Raw genomic sequence first — 22,408 nt, forward strand, 5'->3', positions numbered from 1 at the left:
AATAAATAACTCTGCTTTTGTCTTTAACACATACAATGGGAACTGTATTAAGGTTATTAGCAGGTTTAGCTGTATACACATATAAGGCTATACTAGCAACCTTGTACACGTCTTAGCTGGCCAGCTACATGCACTGCTCTTTTAAAAAATCCAGAATAAAGGCTCATGCACACAAAAGTGTTTTCTTTACGTGTCCTTTCCGGTGTTTTTTGCAGACCATATACGGAACCATTCATTTCTATGGATCCGCAAAAAAACTGAAATGCTTCCGTGTGCATTCTGTGTCCGTATGTCCACATTTGCGTTCCGCATAAAAATAGAACCTGTCCTATTATCGTTAGCAAATCACATTCCGTGGATCCATTCAAGTCAATGGTTCCTCAAAAAAACTTAATGCATACGGAATGCATCTGTATGTCATCCGTTTTTGCGGAACCATCTGTTCTACATTATATTCCAAGCCCACTTTTGCCATGTGCTTAGTCTTTATAAATATTGTCTGAGCACATGTGCAGGAAAAGAACTCAGGCCTAGATTAGCTGCTGACCAAAGCATGGAAGATGGATGTGGAGAGCCTAATTTCTCTGATACAAGAAAGACCCCAAATCTGGGACACCCGCAGTGAGGGCTACCATGATCAGGTAGCCAAGGAGCATGGATGGGAGGAGGTTGCGCAACACATGCTGCCGACCCAATGGGAGAAGGGCAATTCCAAACAGCGCCGTGACCTAGGTTACACCACCCATGCTGAAGTTTTGGTTTATGACAATTTATTTGTGTCTACATTTTAAACAGCTGCATAGCTATAGGGAAAGCAGGGGTAGTCTGTGTTTTGTGCCACAACTGTGAAGGGGGACACCCAGGAGTTTTTAAATTAATTGCAAATATGTACCTCCTCCTCAGTACTTGTTTTGACAGTTAACTCTTAAAAATGCATAATTTGTATGAAGTCTATGTTGTGTCTTCAACACTTTTCCCATTTTTGCTCTATTTTAAAGCATATACTGTATGTTATTTCGCCAGTCATATAATATTATGTTTAGATATATAAAATCACATGGACATGCTTCAAAAGTTAATGAAGATCAAACCCCAGTAATGTATGAGTTAGCAAAAACTACTGTGCCATACTTGGCTTTGATAATATCAACTAATAACAAGTTTTTTTTAAAGATGTACATTAATTTTAAAAATTTTTTTGTTAATGTTTGTTAACAGTTCAAAAAGTCAAGACACGATGGCAGTCCTGCCGTGACCAATATCTGCGGCAGTTAGTAGTGGCCAAGGGACATAGTGGAGATGGCGGACTTAAAAAAAAGCCCTATATGTACACTCGGCAGCTGCAGTTTCTGAGCCCCATATTGGATGTAAGGCCGTAAGTATATTCTTCCTGGGTTTGTTAATAATAAGTAATTATTAGTGTTGGGCAAGCATGCTCGGCCGAACACTAATTTTTCTTGAGCATCGCGATGCTCGGCCCTTTGCGGTGTTTGGCCGAATACCACGTGTGCTCGAGCTCAATGCTCGAGTCTCCTCCCCGCACATTTTTTAGCTGCTACGCAGCCAATAAACATGCAGGTAAGTACTGCCATTCACTGTAATGCCATAGCCATGTTGGCTACTGGCATTACAGTGATTGGCTGTCCGGAAAGCATCATCGGGTGCTATATAGTACCCAATGACACGTGTTCGGCTCAGTCTTAGGCTCCATTCACACGTCCGCAGAATGGGTCCGCATTAGAGTTGAGCGAACACCTGGATGTTCGGGTTCGAGAAGTTCGGCCGAACATCCCGGAAATGTTCGGGTTCGGGATCCGAACCCGATCCGAACTTCGTCCCGAACCCGAACCCCATTGAAGTCAATGGGGACCCGAACTTTTCGGCACTAAAACGGCTGTAAAACAGCCCAGGAAAGGGCTAGAGGGCTGCAAAAGGCAGCAACATGTAGGTAAATCCCCTGCAAACAAATGTGGATAGGGAAATTAATTAAAATAAAAATTAAATAAATAAAAATTAACCAAAATCAATTGGAGAGAGGTTCCATAGCAGAGAATCTGGCTTCCCGTCACCCACCACTGGAACAGTCCATTCTCAGATATTTAGGCCCCGGCACCCAGGCAGAGGAGAGAGGTCCCGTAACAGACAATCTGGCTTCATGTCAGCAGAGAATTAGTCTGCATGTCATAGCAGAGAATCAGGCTTCACGTCAGCCACCACTGCAACAATCCATTGGCATATATTTAGGCCTAGCACACAGGCAGAGGAGAGAGGTCCCGTAACAGACAATCTGGCTTCATGTCAGCAGAGAATCAGTCTTCATATCATAGCAGAGAATCAGGCTTCACGTCAGCCACCAATGCAACAGTCCATTGTCAGATATTTAGGCCCAGCACCCAGGCAGAGGAGAGAGGTCCCGTAACAGACAATCTGGCTTCATGTCAGCAGAGAATCAGTCTGCATGTCATAGCAGAGAATGAGGCTTCACGTCACCCACCACTGCAACAGTCCATTTTCATAAATTTAGGCCCAGCACCCAGGCAGAGGAGAGAGGTCCCGCAACAGAGGATCTGGCTTCATGTCAGCAGAGAATCAGTCTGCATGTCATAGCAGAGAATCAGGCTTCACGTCAGCCACCACTGCAACAGTCCATTGTCATAAATTCAGGCCCAGCACCCAGGCAGAGGAGAGAGGTCCCGTAACAGACAATCTGGCTTCATGTCACCAGAGAATCAGTCTGCATGTCATAGCAGAGAATGAGGCTTCACGTCAGCCACCACTGCAACAATCCATTGGCATATATTTAGGCCTAGCACACAGGCAGAGGAGAGGTTCATTCAACTTTGGGTAGCCTTGCAATATAATGGTAAAATGAAAATAAAAATAGGATTGAATGAGGAAGTGCCCTGGAGTCCAATAATATATGGTTATGGGGAGGTAGTTAATGTCTAATCTGGACAAGGGACGGACAGGTCCTGTGGGATCCATGCCTGGTTCATTTTTATGAACGTCAGCTTGTCCACATTGGCTGTAGACAGGCGGCTGCGTTTGTCTGTAATGACGCCCCCTGCCGTGCTGAATACACGTTCAGACAAAACGCTGGCTGCCGGGCAGGCCAGCACCTCCAAGGCATAAAAGGCTAGCTCTGGCCACGTGGACAATTTAGAGACCCAGAAGTTGAATGGGGCCGAACCATCAGTCAGTACGTGGAGGGGTGTGCACACGTACTGTTCCACCATGTTAGTGAAATGTTGCCTCCTGCTAACACATTGCGTATCAGGTGGTGGTGCAGTTAGCTGTGGCGTGTTGACAAAAGTTTTCCACATCTCTGCCATGCTAACCCTGCCCTCAGAGGAGCTGGCCGTGACACAGCTGCCTTGGCGACCTCTTGCTCCTCCTCTGCCTTGGCCTTGGGCTTCCACTTGTTCCCCTGTGACATTTGGGAATGCTCTCAGTAGCGCGTCTACCAACGTGCGCTTGTACTCGCGCATCTTCCTATCACGCTCCAGTGCAGGAAGTAAGGTGGGCACATTGTCTTTGTAGCGTGGATCCAGCAGGGTGGCAACCCAGTAGTCCGCACAGGTTAAAATGTGGGCAACTCTGCTGTCGTTGCGCAGGCACTGCAGCATGTAGTCGCTCATGTGTGCCAGGCTGCCCAGGGGTAAGGACAAGCTGTCCTCTGTGGGAGGCGTATCGTCATCGTCCTGCCTTTCCCCCCAGCCACGCACCAGTGATGGACCCGAGCTGCGTTGGGTGCCACCCCGCTGTGACCATGCTTCATCCTCATCCTCCTCCACCTCCTCCTCATCCTCGTCCTCCTCGTCCTCCAGTAGTGGGCCCTGGCTGGCCACATTTGTACCTGGCCTCTGCTGTTGCCAAAAACCTCCCTCTGAGTCACTTCGAAGAGACTGGCCTGAAAGTGCTAAAAATGACCCCTCTTCCTCCTCCTCCTCCTCCTCCTCCTGGGCCACCTCCTCTTCCATCATCGCCCTAAGTGTTTTCTCAAGGAGACATAGAAGTGGTATTGTAACGCTGATAACAGTGTCATCGCCACTGGCCATGTTGGTGGAGTACTCGAAACAGCGCAACAGGGCACACAGGTCTCGCATGGAGGCCCAGTCATTGGTGGTGAAGTGGTGCTGTTCTGTAGTGCGACTGACCCGTGCGTGCTGCAGCTGAAACTCCACTATGGCCTGCTGCTGCTCGCACAGTCTGTCCAGCATGTGCAAGGTGGAGTTCCACCTGGTGGGCACGTCGCATATGAGGCGGTGAGCGGGAAGGCCGAAGTTACGCTGTAGCGCAGACAGGCGAGCAGCGGCAGGATGTGAACGCCGGAAGCGCGAACAGACGGCCCGCACTTTATGCAGCAGCTCTGACATGTCGGGGTAGTTGTGAATGAACTTCTGCACCACCAAATTCAGCACATGCGCCAAGCAAGGGATGTGCGTCAAATTGGCTAGTCCCAGAGCTGCAACGAGATTTCGCCCATTATCACACACCACCAGGCCGGGCTTGAGGCTCACCGGCAGCAACCACTCGTCGGTCTGTTGTTCAATACCCCGCCACAACTCCTGTGCGGTGTGGGGCCTGTCCCCCAAACATATGAGTTTCAGAATGGCCTGCTGACGTTTACCCCGGGCTGTGCTGAAGTTGGTGGTGAAGGTGTGTGGCTGACTGGATGAGCAGGTGGAAGAAGAGGAGGAGGAAGCCGAGAAGGAGGAGGTGGCAACAGGAGGCAAAGAATGTTGCCCTGCGATCCTTGGCGGCGGAAGGACGTGCGCCAAACAGCTCTCCGCCTGGGGCCCAGCTGCCACTACATTTACCCAGTGTGCAGTTAGGGAGATATAGCGTCCCTGGCCGTGCTTACTGGTCCACGTATCTGTGGTTAGGTGGACCTTGCTACAGATGGCGTTGCGCAGTGCACACTTGATTTTATCGGATACTTGGTTGTGCAGGGAAGGCACGGCTCTCTTGGAGAAGTAGTGCCGGCTGGGAACAACATACTGTGGGACAGCAAGCGACATGAGCTGTTTGAAGCTGTCTGTGTCCACCAGCCTAAATGACAGCATTTCATAGGCCAGTAGTTTAGAAATGCTGGCATTCAGGGCCAGGGATCGAGGGTGGCTAGGTGGGAATTTACGCTTTCTATCAAATGTTTGTGAGATGGAGAGCTGAACGCTGGCGTGTGACATGGTTGAGACGCTTGGTGATGGAGGTGGTGGTGGTGGTGTTGGTGGTACATCCCCTGTTTGCTGGGCGGCAGGTGCCAACGTTCCTCCAGAGGCGGAGGAAGAGGCCGAGGCGGCAGCAGCAGAATAGGCCGAGGCGGCAGCAGCAGAAGAGGTAGCAGGGGGAGCCTGAGTGACTTCCTTGGTTTTAAGGTGTTTACTCCACTGCAGTTCATGCTTTGCATGCAGGTGCCTGGTCATGCAGGTTGTGCTCAGGTTCAGAACGTTAATGCCTCGCTTCAGGCTCTGATGGCACAGCGTGCAAACCACTCGGGTCTTGTCGTCAGCACATTGTTTGAAGAAGTGCCATGCCAGGGAACTCCTTGAAGCTGCCTTTGGGGTGCTCGGTCCCAGATGGCGGCGGTCAGTAGCAGGCGGAGTCTCTTGGCGGCGGGTGTTCTGCTTTTGCCCACTGCTCCCTCTTTTGCTACGCTGTTGGCTCGGTCTCACCACTGCCTCTTCCTCCGAACTGTGAAAGTCAGTGGCACGACCTTCATTCCATGTGGGGTCTAGGACCTCATCGTCCCCTGCATCGTCTTCCACCCAGTCTTGATCCCTGACCTCCTGTTCAGTCTGCACACTGCAGAAAGACGCAGCAGTTGGCACCTGTGTTTCGTCATCATCAGAGACATGCTGAGGTGGTATTCCCATGTCCTCATCATCAGGAAACATAAGTGGTTGTGCGTCAGTGCATTCTATGTCTTTCACCGCTGGGGAAGGGCTAGGTGGATGCCCTTGGGAAACCCTGCCAGCGGAGTCTTCAAACAGCATAAGAGACTGCTGCATAACTTGAGGCTGAGACAGTTTCCCTGGTATGCATGGGGGTGATGTGACAGACTGATGGGGTTGGTTTTCAGGCGCCATCTGTGCGCTTTCTGCAGAAGACTGGGTGGGAGATAATGTGAACGTGCTGGATCCACTGTCGGCCACCCAATTGACTAATGCCTGTACCTGCTCAGGCCTTACCATCCTTAGAACGGCATTGGGCCCCACCATATATCGCTGTAAATTCTGGCGGCTACTGGGACCTGAGGTAGTTGGTACACTAGGACGTGTGGATGTGGCAGAACGGCCACGTCCTCTCCCAGCACCAGAGGGTCCACTAACACCACCACGACCATGTCCACGTCCGCGTCCCTTACTAGATGTTTTTCTCATTGTTATGGTTCACCACAACAACAAATATATTATTTGGCCCAATGTATTGTATTCAAATTCAGCGGGATATAAATTTGAGGCCTAGTATTTAGGCGCTGGGTGACCGGTATGGATTTAGTGACAGAATTAGACTTGGAAATGCACAGAAGCGTGTGTGTGAAGTTATTTTGAATGACCCTATGTGCACCTTGAATATTATATACCCTTTTTGGGATAGATTTCAAATAGCTCTGATATAGCAGGAACCACTAAATTATGAAATTGCTAAATTGGGAATTGTATTTCAACCCAGAACAAAAAATGTGCTTTGACGGACACTAAATATCTTGCCCAGCAACAACAGTACAGCGGTAACGAGAGATTTAGCAGGATATAAATTTGAGGCCTAGTATTTAGGCGCTGGGTGACAGGTATGGGTTTAGTGACAGAATTAGACTTGGAAATACACAGTAGCGGGTGTGTGTGAAGTTATTCTGAATGACCCTATGTGCACCTTCAATATGATCTACCCTTTTAGGGATAGATTTCAAATAGCTCTGATATAGCAGAAACCACTAAATTATGAAATTGCTAAATTGGGAATTGTATTTCAACCCAGAAGAAAAAATGTGCTTTGACGGACACTAAATAACTTTCCCAGCTACAACAGGACAGCGGTAACGAGAGATTTAGCAGGATATAAATTTGAGGCCTAGTATTTAGGCGCTGGGTGACAGGTATGGGTTTAGTGACAGAATTAGACTTGAAAATACACAGTAGCGGGTGTGTGTGAAGTTATTCTGAATGACCCAATGTGCACCTTGAATATTATATACCCTTTTAGGGATAGATTTCAAATAGCTCTGATATAGCAGAAACCACTAAATTATGAAATTGCTAAATTGGGAATTGTACTTCAACCCAGAACAAAAAATGTGCTTTGACGGACACTAAATATCTTTCCAAGCAACAACAGTACAGCGGTAACGAGAGATTTAGCAGGATATAAATTTGAGGCCTAGTATTTAGGCGCTGGGTGACAGGTATGGGTTTAGTGACAGAATTAGACTTGGAAATACACAGTAGCGGGTGTGTGTGAAGTTATTCTGAATGACCCAATGTGCACCTTGAATATTATATACCCTTTTAGGGATAGATTTCAAATAGCTCTGATATAGCAGAAACCACTAAATTATGAAATTGCTAAATTGGGAATTGTACTTCAACCCAGAACAAAAAATGTGCTTTGACGGACACTAAATAACTTTCCCAGCTACAACAGGACAGCGGTAACGAGAGATTTAGCGGGATATAAATTTGAGGCCTAGTATTTAGGCGCTGGGTGACAGGTATGGGTTTAGTGACAGAATTAGACTTGGAAATACACAGTAGCGGGTGTGTGTGAAGTTATTCTGAATGACCCTATGTGCACCTTCAATATGATCTACCCTTTTAGGGATAGATTTCAAATAGCTCTGATATAGCAGAAACCACTAAATTATGAAATTGCTAAATTGGGAATTGTATTTCAACCCAGAACAAAAAATGTGCTTTGACGGACACTAAATAACTTTCCCAGCTACAACAGGACAGCGGTAACGAGAGATTTAGCAGGATATAAATTTGAGGCCTAGTATTTAGGCGCTGGGTGACAGGTATGGGTTTAGTGACAGAATTAGACTTGAAAATACACAGTAGCGGGTGTGTGTGAAGTTATTCTGAATGACCCAATGTGCACCTTGAATATTATATACCCTTTTAGGGATAGATTTCAAATAGCTCTGATATAGCAGAAACCACTAAATTATGAAATTGCTAAATTGGGAATTGTACTTCAACCCAGAACAAAAAATGTGCTTTGACGGACACTAAATAACTTTCCCAGCTACAACAGGACAGCGGTAACGAGAGATTTAGCAGGATATAAATTTGAGGCCTAGTATTTAGGCGCTGGGTGACAGGTATGGGTTTAGTGACAGAATTAGACTTGAAAATACACAGTAGCGGGTGTGTGTGAAGTTATTCTGAATGACCCAATGTGCACCTTGAATATTATATACCCTTTTAGGGATAGATTTCAAATAGCTCTGATATAGCAGAAACCACTAAATTATGAAATTGCTAAATTGGGAATTGTACTTCAACCCAGAACAAAAAATGTGCTTTGACGGACACTAAATAACTTTCCCAGCTACAACAGGACAGCGGTAACGAGAGATTTAGCGGGATATAAATTTGAGGCCTAGTATTTAGGCGCTGGGTGACCGGTATGGATTTAGTGACAGAATTAGACTGGGATATGGCCAAAAAATAACCACACTATTGCTGGTTAAATGCACTTGGTGACGGGCGCTTGACCAACCACACTACTGAGGGTTAAATGCACTTGGTGACGGGCGCAGCTTGCCCCTGATGTAGTATATGGCCAAAAAATAAACAGACTATTGCTGGTTAAATGCACTTGGTGTGACAGCTTCACCCTGATGTAGGCTTTAGCCAGAAAACAACCACACCATTGAGGGTTAAATGCACTTGGTGACAGGCGCAGCTTGCCCCTGATTTTGTATATGGCCAAAAAATGAACAGACTATTGCTGGTTAAATGCACTTGGTGTGACAGCTTCACCCTGATGTAGGCTTTAGCCAAAAAACAACCACACCATTGAGGATTAAATGCACTTGGTGACAGGCGCAGCTTGCCCCTGATTTTGTATATGGCCAAAAAATGAACAGACTATTGCTGGTTAAATGCACTTGGTGTGACAGCTTCACCCTGATGTAGGCTTTAGCCAAAAAACAACCACACCATTGAGGGTTAAATGCACTTGGTGACAGGCGCAGCTTGCCCCTGATTTTGTATATGGCCAAAAAATGAACAGACTATTGCTGGTTAAATGCACTTGGTGTGACAGCTTCACCCTGATGTAGGCTTTAGCCAAAAAACAACCACACCATTGAGGGTTAAATGCACTTGGTGACAGGCGCAGCTTGCCCCTGATTTTGTATATGGCCAAAAAATGAACAGACTATTGCTGGTTAAATGCACTTGGTGTGACAGCTTCACCCTGATGTAGGCTTTAGCCAAAAAACAACCACACCATTGAGGGTTAAATGCACTTGGTCGCAGCTTGTGCTGGCGCACCACAAGACACAAAATGGCCGCCGATCACCCCAGAAAAATGTGACTGACAAACGGTCTGGGCAGCCTAAAAACAGTGAGCAATTGAGGATCAGCAGCTCAATGATCCACAGCTGCAGATCGATCAGTTAATCAAGTCCTTTGGAGGAGTTAATCTGCCTAATCTCGCCCTACTGTCGCAGCCGCAACCTCTCCCTACGCTAATCAGAGCAGAGTGACGGGCGGCGCTATGTGACTCCAGCTTAAATAGAGGCTGGGTCACATGGTGCTCTGGCCAATCACAGCCATGCCAATAGTAGGCATGGCTGTGATGGCCTCTTGGGGCAAGTAGTATGACGCTTGTTGATTGGCTGCCGTGCAGCCTTTCAAAAAGCGCCACGACCGCGGCACAAACGCGCCAAGAAAGCGACGAACACCGAACCCGAACCCGGACTTTTACGAAAATGTCCGGGTTCGTACCGAATTTTGGGGTGTCCGTGACACGGACCCGAACCCGGACATTTTCGTAAAAGTCCGGGTTCGGGTTCGGTGTTCGTCGCTTTCTTGGCGCTTTTGTGACGCTTTCTTGGCGAGTTCGCTCATCCCTAGTCCGCATCCGTTCCGCAATTTTGCGGAACGGGTGTGGACCCATTCATTATTTATGGGGACGGAATGGATGCGGACAGCACACAGTGTGCTGTCTGCATCTGCAATTGCGGAGCGCGTCCCTCGATCTTTGGGTCCGCAGCTCCGCAAAAGATAGACCATGTCCTATTCTTGTCCACAGCTTGCGGACAAGAATAGGCATTTCTATGGGGGTGCCGGGCTGGCGTTGTATTGTTGTATGTGGCAGCAGCAATATATATTTTTAGCGCAACCTGCGCTAAATTTCTAATACTTCTTATAGACCCAAAAGTCATTTTAACCCCTTAAGGACTGGGCTCATTTTCACCTTAAGGACCAGGCCATTTTTTGCAAATCTGACATCTGTCACTTTACGTGGTGATAACTTTAAAGCGCTTTTACTTATCCAGGCCATTCTGAGATTGTTTTTCATCACATATTGTACTTCATGACACTGGTAAAATGGATTAAAAAAAACAAAAACATTTTTATTTATAAAAAAAAATCCAAAATTTACCAAAAATTTGGAAACATTAGCAAATTTCCAATTTTCAATTTCTCTACTTCTATAGTACATAGTAATACCTACAAAAATAGTTATTACTTTACATTCCCAATATGTCTACTTCATGTTTGGATCATTTTGGGAATGACATTTTATGTTTTGGGGATGGTACCAGGCTTAGAAGTTTAGAAGCAAATCTTGAAATTTTTCAGAAATTTTCAAAAACATACTTTTTAAGGACCAGTTCAGGTCTGAAGTCACTTTGTGAGGCTTACATAATAGAAACCACCCAAAAATGACCCCATTCTAGAAACTACCTCAAGGTATTCAAAACTGATTTTCCAAACTTTGTTAACCCTTTAGGTGTTCCACAAGTATTAATGGAAAATAGAGATAACATTTCAAAATTTCACTTTTTTGGCAACTTTTCCATTTTAATATTTTTTTTTCCAGTTACAAAGTAAGGGATAACAGCCAAACAAAACTCAATATTTATGGCTCTGATTCTGTAGTTTACATAAACAGCCCATATGTGGTCGCAAATTGCTGTACGGGCACACGGCAGGGCGCACAAGGAAAGGAATGACATACAGTTTTTGGAAGGCAGATTTTGCTGGACAGTTTTTTGACACCATGTCCCATTTGTTCCCTATTTTATTTTTTATTTTTTTACTTTATGTTGGAAAAAGGACATTTTTCTTTACTTGAAACTTACATTTTTACTTGAAACTTGAAACTTTTTTTCACTTTATTTAACTTTTTATATTTGTCCCACTTTGGGACTTCACCTTTTCAGGGTTTTATCCCTGTTTCAATTCAGTACAATACAATCTGTATTGTACTGAATTCAGCTGTCAGCCTCTCACACAGTGAGAGGCTGACAGTTGCCTAGGAGACCCAGCGATGACAGCAGATGCAGCAGGGCCCTGGCTATCAGTAACAGCCAGGCCCGTGCTGCGGATCAGGTGGCTGCAGCTACATGTGAGGATGCTCCAGAAAGCCGCATTCGCTCACGTACATGTAAGTGAGGATGCGGGAAAGGGTTAAACAGGAGGTATAGTGCAAGTAATGTTGCTGTCACCACCGCCTAATAAAAAATTACACTGAATAAATGTTACTGATATTTAGGATGCACAAACGTTATACAGGAGGTATTGTGCAAGTAATGTCGCTGTCACCATCGCCTAATAAAAAATTACACTGACTTAATGTTACTGATATTTAGGTTGCACAAATGTTATACAGGAGTTATAGCGCAAGTAATTTCACTGTTACCACCAGCTAATAAAAAATTACACTGAATTAATGTTACTGATATTTAGGATGGGCAAACGTTATACAGGAGGTATAGCGCAATTAATGTCGCTGTTACCAGCGGCTAATGAAAAATTACACTGAATTAATGTCACTGATATTTCAGATACGCTAACGTTATACATGAGATGTAGTGCAGGTACTGTAACAGTCCGCAGCGGACACCGTCTACTGAAATAGTACACTGGATGTCACACATATTTTTAGGCTGCTCACACGTAACACAGGAGATGTAGTGCAGACAATGGGAATAAAAAGAAAAATACATAGTTTCTTGGCCAACCAAGGAGGGAAGACGAGGGGAACACACAGCAGTTCTAACAAAGGCAGGGCAACACTCTCCAAAGCCTGGAACAGTTTTATGACACCTCACCAGCACCCTCAACCTGAGGCGCGACCTAGTGTCACAAAGAGGGAAAAATTTGGGAAGATGGTGAAGGAGTATGTAGCAGACAGCATCAGCGTCCTCAGTGATCCCTCTGTGCCTTACAACTATTGGATGTCCAAGCTGGACACGTGGCACGAACTGGCGCTCTACGCCTTGGAGGGCTGACCTGCCCCGCCGCCGTTTTTTTTTCAGAGAGTGTACTTAGTGCTGCTGGGGGCAAAATAACTGATAAGCGCATCCGCATGTCAACTGAAAATGCTGACCGGTTGGTTCTTATAAAAATGAACAAGGGCTGGATTGCCCCTGACTTCTCTACTCCACCAGAGGAAAGCGGCTGAACATAAAGGCACTTTAAATGTGGCTTTTATGGTGTATTGAATACACTGTATTCCCATGCACCCCTTCCACCACTAAAAAGGGTATATGGTTCAAGCTCCCTTTTCTCGTCCTCCTCCTCCTCCATCATATCAACATGCTTATTAGGCTGCCTTCGCTAGTAATGTTTTATAAGATCAGCTCAGCACCGGACCTTATCCATAATGCTTTAGAGGGTCACCAGCAGGCCCTCAACCATAATGTTTTAGAAGGTCACCTCAGCAGGAGACCCTCACTTATAAATTTTTTAGATGGTCCACTCAGCAGCAGGCCCTCTCCCCTAATGTTTTAGAGGGTCACCGGCAGGCCATCAATCATAATTTTTCAAGGGTGTGTATGATGCTCTCCTTTATGTGTAATAAAGGGTGTATTGTAGTGACGGTTCCTTGTAATTTTTGGCAGCCCTTTCACTTAGTGCATAGGCTTTATGAGTGTAGAAGTCCCACTACCTGAACAATTGTACCACAATGTGAATGAGGCCCTACTTTATGTGATATACACATTGTATCAAAGTTCCTCTTCCTTGTAATTTTTGGCAGCACTTGCCCTTTATATACAAGTAAATATACAGGAAAGAATGTTTCCTAACAATTTTTCCTCTAAAATCGATTTTATCTTCGGTTTGGTGCGTATTATTGTCAGTCTGTAAAAGTGGCGTACTACTCGGACAACATCGTTCCCAGCAGCGACTTGGGAGTCCAAGATGCATCCAGACATCCTCCCCATTCCTGAACCATTTCAGTGGTGTTTCCATCAATATCTGACCTTTTTCTATGAACTAGACACCCTCCCCTCTTCAGAGCAGGGGGTGCCTGGTTTAATGCTCGGGTTCTCCCATTGACTTCCATTGTGCTTGGGTGCTCGCACCATCCCAAGGTGTTCCATGCACAAGGGGTTGATTGAATCTACAAAAGTTGAGCTGGAATTTTACTATGAACACCCTGTGTACTGTCTTCCCCCATTTCTATATCTTCCACATGCAAAGCGTCCGCTTTCATTGTGAGCAGCGAGCGTTTTAGTAGACACAGAAGTGGGATGGTTACCCTGATAATAGCGGCATTGCTGCTCACCATCTGTGTTGATTCCTCAAAGTTGCGTGAAACCTCACAGAGGTAAGACATCCAAGCCCACTTGTCGCTTGGGCAGAGCAGAAACTGACTGGAAAGGTGACAACCATGTTGCAGCTGGTATTCCACTACTGCCCTTTACTGCTCACAAAGCATAGCCAACATGTGGAACGTGGAGTTCCAGCGCATGCTCACATCGCACAACAGTCGGTGAGCTGGCAATTGCAAGCTTTGCTGCAGCGTTGCCAGACCAGCGGCAGCTGTAGATGACTTTCGGAAATGGGCACACACGTGGTGCACCTTCACCAGTAGCTCTGGCAAATTGGGATAGGTTTTGATAAACCGCTGAACCGCTAAGTTGAACACGTGGGCTAGTGGGCATGGTATGTGTGTGAGCTTGCTGAACTCCAAAGCCGCCACCAATTTTCGGCCATTATCAGACACAACCATGCCTTGTTGTAGGTTGAGTGGAGAGAGCCACAGCTCAGTTTGGTCCCTTATACCCTGCCACAGCTCTGTGGCGGTGTGCTGTTTGTCACCTAAGCAAATTAGTTTCAGCATGACCTGTTGCCACTTCCCCACTGCAATGCTACACTGCTTCCAGCTACTGACTGATGTCTGACTGGTGCTGCAAGATGAGAATTAAGAGGTGAAAGTGGAGGAGGAGAAGGGGGGTTTGCAGCTACTAATGGAGGTGGTGGAGGAAATCCTGATGGAAGTAGGGCCCGCAATCCTTGGCGTCGGTAGCACCTGTGCTATCCCAGAGTACAACTCTCGCCCAGTGTGCCGTTCGCCCAGTGTGCCGTCAGGGAAATGTAGCGTTACTGGCCAAAAGCACTTATCCATGTGTCAGTCCTTAAGTGCAGCTTCCCAATAACTGCGTTGGTCAGGGCATGGATGATATTATGGGACACATGCTGGTGTAAGGGGGGACAGCACACCAGGAAAAATAGTGGCGGCTGGGAACTGAGTAACGCGGGAAGCCTAAATGGCAACGTTTCCAGGGCCAGCAATTTGTAAAGGTGCACATTTAGTGCTATGGCCTGTGGGTGGGTGGCTGGGTAGTTGTGCTTTTGTTCAAAGGCCTGGGGTATGGACATCTGTACATAGCGCTGGGACACAGAAGTGGATGTGCTAGCTGATGGTGCTTGTGAAGGTTCAGGTGCAAGGCGGGAGGCATCCAGGCCTGCGTCTTGGACAGGGTATTGGCCAGCAATAGAGGATGCAGGGATAGAGGATGCAGTGGTGTGAATAATTTGTATTTGTGATATGCCTTTTACAAGTCATTGTTTATGAGTACAAAAAAATATTTTATTTAAGACGGAGGAAATAGTGCTTCACTATCAGCACGACCCCTTGATATCCTGCAGGTTTCTGATGGAGGAGGGGAGGTTACCTGAGGAAATTGTGTGTTTTCCATGTCCGGATGGACTGAGGAGAGCCTTGGGTGGAGGAAAGGATTCCAAGAAAATTGCAAGTCATTTGCAATCTGCGCCGTACCAAAATGAGCAGGGGCGTGAACACTACCGTCACCAAGGATTGCGGGCCCCACTTCCATCAGGATCCCCCCTGCTGCGCTGAACGTCCTTTCAGACAGGACACTCAACAAAGGGCAAGCCAAGAGTTCTATGGCAAATTGTGCCAGCTCTGGCCACAGGTCAAGCCTGCACACCCAGTAGTCCAGGGGTTCCTCGCTTCTCAGAGCATCCACATCAGACTTTAACCTGATGTAGTCGGATACCTGCCGGTCTAGGCGTTACCTGAGGCTGGATCTGGAGAGTGGCTGTCGATAGGTTGGCTGCAAGAATTACTTCATATCCGAAGTGAGCAAAACATCTTCAAACCGCCCTCTTCTTGCATGCGCTGTAGGATTGGTACTCGCAACTATTTCTCTGTGGGTGAAAATTCCTCTGCCAGCACCCGCAACAGCAGAAAGCAGCATCTCTCGCTGCAAGGCCTGGAAATGCTGCATTCTGACAGCTATCTGTGATGCTGGTAACATGTCCGCCATTTTGTGTTTAAGTACATTGCCACCCAGTACAGGTCCTTTCCCTTTATGCTTTTTATACGGGGGTCCCTCTTCAAACACTGGAGCATGAAGGTCCCCATTTGCACTAAATTGGAAGCGGTGGAGCGGCCTGGCTCCTGCTCCTCCCCCAGCTACAGACAACATCAGGGATCCCCGAAAAGTTAAAAGCCTGCTCTTCTTGCTCCTCCTCCCCCTCCTTCCCCCATACACCATCCTCCTCTGACTCCTCTTCAGACTCCTGCTGGAGTAGATCACCCTGGGAATTCATTCAGCATTGCGACTTCCTCATCTTCCTGCTCCTTGATGGCTTGATCAGTGACACAACACAATGCACGCTCCAGAAAGAAGGCGCAAGGTATGATGTAACTGATGGTGCCCTGGCTGTGACTGACCAGTTTGGTGATCTCATCAAATGGCTGCAGAAGTCTGCATGTGTCGCGCATGAGCAGCCACCGGAGCAGGAAAAAAAAAAAAAGCTCCCCAGATCCTGTCCTGCCGCAGAGTTCATACAGGTAGTCATTAACGGCATGTTTCTGCTGGAGAAGCCTATCAAGCATATACAAGGTGGAGTTCCAGCGCATCGGGCAGTCACAAATCAGACGTTTGATGGGAAAGTGGTGTCGCCACTTTACCAACTGAGCGGGGCACTGTCAAATTGAGTGGGGTTATCCACTGATCAGTCTGTGACTGGAGAGCTCATAGTAGTGCAGGACTGGTGTGGCTCTTGGCTTCCAGGCACAACAGCTGCAGAACAGCATGGCAACGTCTTACCTGGCACGTCGAATAGGTTCTGGGGAGCTGGGGGGTGCAGCAGAAGAGGCGGTAGCAGTGGAAGAGGAGGAGTCAGCTGAGAAGGAGACGGATGATGGAGTAGGAGGAGGAGAAGAAGAGGCAGGCCTGCATGCAATCCGTGGCGGTAACACCAAATCCAAACGGGTGCCACGGGTTACATGCTTGACTGCCGTCAAGGTTCACCCAGTGGGCCGTAAAAGTTATGTACCTTCCATGCCTGTTTGCTAGACCATGTGTCTCTGGTCAGATGTACCTTGGCACCCACACTGTGTGCCAGAGATACATTCACTTGCCGCTGAACGTGGCCATATAGCTCTGGGATGCCCTTCTGGGAGAAATATTTCCTTCCGGGGACCTTCCATTGCGGTGTGCCAATGGCCACAAATCTTTTAAAGGCCTCCGAGTCCAACAATTTATATGGCAGTAGTTGGCGGGCTAGCAGTTCCGACATACCAGCGGTCAGCCGCTGGGCAAGAGTATTATCCAGGGTCATCATTTTTTTTACGCTTGAACATTTGGGCCACGGATTTCTGCCTTGTGCCAGAGGAACGCGACGACAGCACGGTGGAGGGTGGAGTGGAGGACAAATGGGAGGAGAGAGGAGAAGGAGAAGAGGCAGGACGTGGAGCACCAGGAGTGTGGCTTTGTGGGTTCTGATGGCGTTGCTCCCACTGGGCTCGGTGATGGAAGGCCAGGTGCCTTCTTAAGGCGGTCGTCCCTAGGTGAGTGTTGGGCTTACCGCGTTGACAGCACAGGCTGCAGATGGCAATACTATTATCAGCAGCTGACAAGTTAAATAAAGCCCACACTGCGGAGCCATGAGCCGGCATCCTGGGAGCGCAATATGTGACCATGCATGGTGGATGGCTCGCTCCAGATACATTTGCAGTCTGCTTTTTGCCTCCTGTGCACTGCGAGTTCTGCCTGCTTCTCGTCCTTCTCCTCCCTATCTGCTTCTCCGTCTCTCCCTCTGAACTCCCCTCCTCTTCCTCTCTTGTGGGCACCCACGTGACGTCCATCGACTCATCATTATCATCACCTTCACCACTGACATTAGAGATCTCGGAGTAGGAAGCAACAGCGGGGACCACCCTCCTTGGGCTGATCTGGGTACTATCGTCAGACCGCTGGGTGGTGGCAGGTTGCTACCTCCTCTTCCTCATCCGATGCCAAGAATGGCTGTGCATCAGTAAGGTATGGGAATTTATGGGAAAATAATTCCTCGGACTCAAATTCCCACTTAGGCTCCGGCATGGTGCATCTGCCCGACCCCTACCACCCCTGCAGAAAGGCCTGCCTCTTCCTCTGCCTGTCATTTTCAAAATGACCCTGTGACAAAGTCCCCATAGAAGAGCAGTATTTGTGGAAGCAGGTATAAAGAACCCCTTAATCAGTTTTTTTTGGGGGGGGGAGCAACTGGTATATCACACTAGTTGCAATCAGTTGTTCCAACTTCGATTGTCCCTCTGTATAGCTACAGTATCTCAGCAGAACTGCAAAAAAATGCTGCACACTACAAATGCAATATATAGAAATTATATACTAGGCATATCGCACCCCTGCCTGAATCAGATTTTTTGGGGGCTACTGTTATATCAGACCAGTTGCAATTAGTTGTTCCAATGACGTTTGTCCCTCTGTATAACTGCAATAATGCAGCAGAACCGCACACAACTGCTGCACAATACAAATGCACTATCATACTTTTTATGTTAGAAAGTATATTATAAGTATATTATAAGTATAAGTATATTACACCCCTCAGCATGTCACACCTATCGATAGCACACCTATACCAGTTCTTAAAAGCACTTTTGTGGCCCTATTAGCTAGCGTTTGGTGTCTCTATACTCTCTAACAGTCTGTCCCTGCTCCACACAGCAACCTCTCCCTACACTGGCAAAAGACTGAATGTAAAATGGTGACCAGATTGGATTTATTTATAGGGTAGGGGAGGGTGTCCATGTGCTGAAAAGTCTCAATTGGCTGTCCTGTCCCACCTGATGGATGTGTCATGGGTCAAAGTGGGCGAATATCGCCATATGTTCGGCAAATTCACTTTTTAGTGGCAAATGTATACACACACACACACACACACACCACCTTGGGTTTTGTGATCCTCCTTCTTCATATTACCTGTCTTCTGATGCTATTTTCAGAAATTCCCCAGAATCAATTTGCTAAAAATTACCAAACTAATCAAATTTGCTCTGAATTTTCCCAAAAAATTGGGTCAAATTTGATTATTTTAGAATTTATTCTCTAATCTTCATTACTTGCACTTGAGATAACACAGTGTAATTAATCTGATTGTGCTTTGGAGTTATAACTGATCAGGATATATATTAAATTTACAGAATACAATCTGCTACAAACTGCACTGAACAAAACTGGAGTGACACTATGTGGCATTTGAATTTCCATCCAGGAAAATTTTGATTGCTATTGACAGGAGGCAGATCCATATTTGTATTACAGATCTTCCATGGACCCTATTACATAGAGTAAAACAACAATTAAACACATGCTAACCTCATGGCCGTAACCCCTGCAAATGAGCAGTGTATAAAGCAATGGGAAAATTAATCAATACTTTGATGAATGCAATTTGCTGAAGTGAGATGACCCCTTTAATTGGTCAGGGGCAGATTCAGAACTGATCTCTAAGGGAGAGAGTAGAAAAATAACACAAAGTCCTCCATACTGAACACTACTTTATCTATACATCCCTCTTACCACTATTACAAAAATTTAAATATCAGTATCAAAACAAGATGGAAAATAAAAATGAAAATATAAAACCCTCTAATCACATGGTCAAGGAAAGGTATCAATTTTTCATTCACTCATATGTGTATGTTACTAATATACAAGTTTCAAGGTGCGGTTCACTGTGACCGTTTTGCCGTGTAGGCTGGCTGCAGGTTCTCTTGCATACTGGCTGCAGGCTGACACCTGTGTATGCTGGTTGCTTGGGACTGCATACTGGCTGCGGTGTTGTATTTGAACTGTGGCCTGTGTTTGTGGCTTCTGTGTCAGCATCTCTGTGGCTCCTGTCTCTGGTGCCGTGTAGGCTGGCTGCATGCGCTTTGTGTACTGGCTGTGGGTGTTCCCATGTATGCTGGATGGTGCAGCCGCTGCTGATCCATTGTATTAGTGCATTGTACTCTCATGTGGCAAGATGGACCACTCCTTGTGGCTCTTGCTGTGCAGCTTCCTGCACTCCATGGTTGAGCTGTTCTGGGCATGGACAATACATATCCTTCACGCCCCACTAGGTCAATGTTTTTTGCAGCAGTGGAGAGTCAGAACCCCAACAACATGCCCTGATCCTTTTGACCCCTTGCCCACCATATCATTGAGCTGGCTCCACAGCAGGCACTTATTCGCCTCCTCCTTCATGGACACGGTCCCCAACAGAAGCATAAAACAGCATCGCTCCCATTTTACCTCCTTTCTATTTCATGTATCAACACGCCATGTTGGAGATGATCGGCAGCTAAAATCCTGCTGGCTGTCACTCCGCCGACCCCAACTTTGCTAGGTGGTCAGCAACAATAGGCACAACAACCTGGCCACCCTGAACCTGGGGGAAGTAACACTTGCATGGACTTTTTAAAAAATGCATTTGCTTGCGCAAGGTGCTGGCAATGTCCAGGAGACTGTCCTTCTTTTCAGCCATTCTCATTTGGTGAGGAACGCTCTCCTGGACATGCAGTGTCACAATAGCCTGCAGCTACACCACTTAATCCGCAACGTTCCAACCTTTTGGAATTCAACATTGCACGTGCTTACACTCATTGAAAAGCTGTGAGCAAATTTGTCATGCACCAGACTGCCTCAGCATGGGGTATGTGTTGTTTCCAGGTAAGGCAGTGGCAGCTCATGCCATTCATGCTGAAGTTGTCCCTCATCCCCCTCTTATGTATTTTTGAAGAGACACTCATTCAACAGGTAGCGATAAAAAAGGAGGAAGAACAGCTAATGCATCTTGCTGTCTACACTGTAGCTGTTTTATTCTTATGGAACACCTACAGGGTTAAAAATGTTTGTAAAATCAGTTTTGAATAACTTGAGGGGTGTAGTTTCTACAATGGGGTAATTTATGGGTGTTTTACACTATGTAAGCCCCCACAAAGTGACTTTACAATTGAGGTGGTCCTTAAAAAAGTGGGTTTTGGAAATTTTCGGAAAAATTTCAAAACTAGCTTCTAAAATTCTTACAGGATCCTAAAAAAAAAATACGTTTACAAAATGTTGCAAACATGAAAGTGGACATATAGGGAATGTAAGGTAATAAATCTGTTATAATGTATCAGTATCTGCCTTAAAAGCAGAGAAATGTAAATTTTTCAAATTGCTAATTTTTCAAAATTTTCAGCAAATTGTTTTTTTTTTTATTAATATAGGTGAATTATATCGACTAAAATTTTTCACTAATATGAAGTACAATGTGCCGTGAGAAAACTATCTCAGAATGGCTTGGATAAGTAAAAGCATTCCGAAGTTATCACCACATAAAGTGACACATGTCAAGTTTCCAAAAACGGCCTGGTCCTTAAGGTGAAAAATGGCAAGGTCCTTAAGGTGTTAATGCAAAAAATGTGTGCTTACTCATAGCTATGTATGTCAGTGACACTCAGACATGATGTACTATTGCTGTCATTGTGTTTGAGGACTTGGGGAGGGGGTGAGGCAATACTGAAATCTCACTAAGATCTTTGGGAGCTATAGCTGTTGCAAGACCAGATCGCTATGTAGCCGAATCATTAAAGGTCTCAGAGGAACCCCATTATTATGCATATTTAAATGTACAGTACAGACCAAAAGTTTGGACACACCTAAAGAGTTTTCTTTATTTTCATAACTATGAAAATTGTAGATTCACACTGAAGGTATCAAAACTATGAATTAACACATGTGGAATTATATACATAACAAAAAAGTGTGAAACAACTGAAAATATGTCATATTCTAGGTTCTTCAAAGTAGCCACCTTTTGCTTTGATTACTGCTTTGCACACTCTTGGCATTCTCTTGATGAGCTTCAAGAGGTAGTCACCTGAAATGGTCTTCCAACAGTCTTGAAGGAGTTCCCAGAGATGCTTAGCACTTGTTGGCCCTTTTGCCTCGACTCTGCGGTCCAGCTCACCCCAAACCATCTCGATTGGGTTCAGGTCCGCTGACTGTGGAGGCCAGGTCATCTGGCGCAGCACCCCATCACTCTCCTTCATGGTCAAATAGCCCTTACACAGGCTGGTGGTGTGTTTGGGGTCATTGTCCTGTTGAAAAATAAATGATGGTCCAACTAAAAGCAAACCGGATGGAATAGCATGCCGCTGCAAGATGCTGTGGTAGCAATGCTGGTTCAGTATGTCCTCAATTTTTAATAAATCCCCAACAGTGTCACCAGCAAAGCACCCCCACACCATCACACCTCCTCCTCCATGCTTCACAGTGGGAACCAGGCATGTAGAGTCCATCCGTTCACCTTTTCTGCGTCGCACAAAGACACGGTGGTTGGAACCAAAGATCTCAAATTTGGATTCATTAGACCAAAGCACAGATTTCCACTGGTCTAATGTCCATTCCTTGTGTTCTTTAGCCCAAACAAGTCTCTTCTGCTTGTTGCCTGTCCTTAGCAGTGGTTTCCTAGCAGATATTCTACCATGAAGGCCTGATTCACACAGTCTCCTCTTAACAGTTGTTCTAGAGATGTGTCTGCTGCTAGAACTCTGTGTGGCATTGACCTGGTCTCTAATCTGAGCTGCTGTTAACCTGCGATTTCTGAGGCTGGTTTTATTATCCAATGGTCAAATGACCAGTAATACCTGT

This window comes from Bufo gargarizans, chromosome 5, assembly GCF_014858855.1.
Source record: "Bufo gargarizans isolate SCDJY-AF-19 chromosome 5, ASM1485885v1, whole genome shotgun sequence".
NCBI classification, from domain to species: domain Eukaryota; kingdom Metazoa; phylum Chordata; class Amphibia; order Anura; family Bufonidae; genus Bufo; species Bufo gargarizans.